This window comes from Arachis hypogaea, chromosome 5 (assembly GCF_003086295.3).
Source record: "Arachis hypogaea cultivar Tifrunner chromosome 5, arahy.Tifrunner.gnm2.J5K5, whole genome shotgun sequence".
Lineage (NCBI taxonomy): Eukaryota > Viridiplantae > Streptophyta > Magnoliopsida > Fabales > Fabaceae > Arachis > Arachis hypogaea.
Window position 1 is genome coordinate 20064638 of NC_092040.1, and position 3717 is coordinate 20068354.

Sequence of the window (3717 nt, forward strand, 5' to 3'; positions counted from 1 at the left end):
TCGGAATACCACAGACAAGGTTAGACTTTCCGGATTCCCATGAATGCCACCATCTATCTAACTTATACCACGAAGATTCTGTTAGGGAATCTAAGAGATATGCGCCCGGCCTAAAGTAGAACGGAAGTGGTTATCAGTCACACGCGTTCATAGGTGAGAATGATGATGAGTGTCATGGATCATCACATTCATCAAGTTGAAGTGCAACGTATATCTTGGAATAAGAATAAAAGAGAATTGAATAGAAAATAATAGTAATTGTATTGAAACTTGAGGTACATCAGAGCTCCACACCCTTAATTTATGGTGTGTAGAAACTCCACCGTTGAAAATACATAAGTGAGAGGTCCAGGCATGGCCGAGAGGCCAGCCCCCATGATCTGAGAACTAATCGTCCCAAGATATCTAATACACTAGTAAAAAGTTCTATTTATAATAAACTAGCTACTAGGGTTTACAGAAGTACGTAATTGATGCATAAATCCACTTTCGGGGCCCACTTGGTGTATGTTTGGGCTGAGCTTCGTCTATCCACGAGGTGAGGCTTTTATTGGAGTTGAACGCCAAGTTGTAACGTGTTTTGGGCGTTCAACTCTGGGTTGTGACGTGTTTCTGGCGTTTGACTCCAGACAGCAACATGGAACTGGCGTTGAGCGCCAGTTTACGTCGTCAATTCCCGAATAAAGTATGGACTATTATATATTGTTGGAAAGCTCTGGATGTCTACTTTCCAACGCTGTTGAGGGCACGCGAATTGGAGTTCTGTAGCTCGAGAAAATTCATTTTGAGTGCAGGGAGGTCAGATTCCAACAGCATCAGCAGTCCTTTTGTCAGCCTTTTTCAAAGTTTTGCTCAAGTCCCTCAATTTCTGCCAGAAATTACCTGAAATCACAGAAAAACACACAAACTCATAGTAAAGTCCAGAAATGTGAATTTAACATAAAAACTAATGAAAACATCCCTAAAAGTAGCTTGAACCTATTAAAAACTACCTAAAAACAATGTCAAAAAACGTATAAATTATCCACTCATCAACTACCACGTTAGTGGCCATGTTAACTTAGTTAACGTGAACTCTAACGTGGAGAGTAGGGGCGTTTGGAGCGTTAGTGACAAAGGTAAGTGTCACTAACGCTCTCGAAGATAGGCATGCCCATGTTAAGAGTCACGTTAGTTAAACTAACGTGAACTCTAACGTAGGGAAAGAGGGGCATAAGGCAACATTATTGGGAAAGGTAAGTCCCAATAATGCTTGCGAAGGTTCATAAGGCAACGTTAGTAGTCACGTTAGTGCTACTAACGTTGAAGTTAACGTGGACTATATGGGGTTAGAACGTTAGTGAAAAAGGTGGTTGCCACTAACGTTCTAGACCCTACATTTTCACTTAACGTTAACATCATTAACACCGATGCCTAACTCACACCTTTCTGCAAGCAGAGCCCACTAAAGATTGTAAACTGCTTCAACTCAAGATCTCAGGCCCACATCCAAGACATGAAGAACTCACTAAAAGATCAAGAAGAGTAGTATATATAGGAGTAGTTTTAAACTGTAGAGAAGCTTGACACTTTAGAGAACTACCCTCTGTATATTTACTTTTCTTCATTTTGAAGCATATATTCTTTTCTGCCATTTTCTATTTCTAGAGCTATGAACAACTAAACCCCTTTCATTGGGTTAGGGAGCTCTGTTGTAATTTTATGGATCAATTATAGTTTTTATTCTTCTTCTTCTTTCTTCTTTTTTGATTTACTAGAAAGCTTTTGATCTTAATTCAATTGGTTAGTTGCCTTGGAAAAGAAACTCTCCATAATTGGGTCTCCTCTGAGCTTTGGAAAAGGGATGAGGAGATCATGCTAGAAATGCTTTCTCATGTTTGACCAAATTGGGGTCTGGGCGGATATAGTGACATGTAATCCTCCCAACACTTTGGAAATACATGTGGTATAATCAGTGACCACACTTCATCTCTTCCCATGAGCAATTAAATCAAGGAATTAGACGATTGTTCAAGCTTAGAGAGATTGGATTGCCAAGGAATTGGGATCTAATCACCTAAGATTGCCAAGGAGATCAATAGATGCATTGATTGAGGGAGAGATGAAAATGAACTTGATCCGGAGAATACAACATCTCCTGAGCCCAATGAATTCCCCATTTCTGATCTTACCCATTTTCTTTACTTTCTGCCATTTATTTCCATGCTCATTTTCTCAAATTCCCATTTAAGATTCTGCACTTTATTTTCTGCTATTTACTTTCCCGCCATTTAATTTTCTGCAACTCTCAAACTACACTATGTTTAGCTCAACTAGCATACTCTTCCAACTAAAGTTGCTTGACCAATCAATCCCTGTGGGATTCAACCTCACTCTATTGTGAGTTTTTACTTGACGATAATTCGGTATACTTGCCGAAGGGAAATTTATTGAGAGACAAGTTTTCGTGCATCAAGTTTATGGCACTGTTGCCGGGGATTGATTTTGTATCAACAATGATTAAGTTGGAAGTTCACTAGATTGAGCATTTTTCTTTGGTGTGTTTATTTTATCCAGTTATTTACCTTCAGTTTATTTAGTTTCTTCCTCACCCCCTATCCCCTCGTTATCTTTTTCTTCTTTGAATTTACTTACAATTCTGCTCACTAACCCACTAACTGTTTGATAATTTACACCATTCACACTAACAATCACTCTAACAAGAATAATCACTTCATTATCTCTTGTTGTGTGCTCTGTTAGTTGTATGACAGTGAGAAGAGGCGGAGCTTCAACTTCCTTTGATTCAGAACCTGAGAGGACCCTCTATAGAGCAAGGAGGGAAGCAAGAGGGAAAAGAGTTATTGGTGCTGAGGAAGAGGAAGAGTATTTTAAAACAAACATAGAGGAGAACTTGGAAAACAACCATGAAGGAGAAGCTCACAACCATGCCAGAGAAGGCCCTACAAATCATGTTGGGCAAGAAAGGAGAGTTCTAGGCTCTTACATCAATCCAAATCCAGGAAATTGTGGAAGTAGCATCCAAAAGCCCACCATACATGCCAACAACTTTGTATTAAAACCCCAGCTCATCACCTTTGTTCAGAATAACTGCTCATTTGGAGGAAGTGCCCAAGAAAACCCCAATAAACATCTAACCACCTTCCTGAGAATATGTGACACTGTGAAGTCTAATAGAGTCCACTCGGATGTCTATAGGCTGCTTTTGTTCCCTTTTTCACTTAGGGACAAAGCATCCAAGTGGTTGGAGTCCTTCCCAAAGGAGAGCTTAACAAATTGGGAAGATGTGGTGAACAAATTTTTGGCAAGATTCTACCCTCCTCAAAGAATTAACAGGCTGAGAGTTGAGATGCAAACCTTCAAGCAACAAGATGGTGAGACTCTCTATGAGGCATGGGAGATATTCAAGGACTTATCAAGAAGATGCCCACCAGACATTTTCAATGAATGGGTTCAACTTCACATTTTCTATGAAGGTCTCTCTTATGAGTCAAAGAAGGCTATAGACCATTCCTCAGGGGGCTCTCTAAATAAGAAGAAAACCATTGAAGAAGCCATAGATGTCATTGAGACGATAGATGAGAATGACTACTTCTATGCTTCTGAAAGAAGTAACACTCAAGGAGTAATGGAGCTGAACCATATGGATGCACTGCTGGCTCAAAATAAGATGATCACCAAGCAGCTAGCAGATCTTACCAAGAAGGTGGAGGAAAA

General features: G+C 39.8%; 1 non-coding gene across 1 annotated transcript; it reads right to left on the minus strand.

Moving 5' to 3' along the window:
- Window positions 1–3334: 3334 nt before the first annotated feature.
- LOC112804427 (small nucleolar RNA R71) lies at window positions 3335–3441 on the minus strand. Its single transcript, XR_003203040.1, has one exon. It is a non-coding gene; the product is annotated as a small nucleolar RNA R71 (small nucleolar RNA).
- Between the last annotated feature and the right edge of the window lie 276 nt (window positions 3442–3717).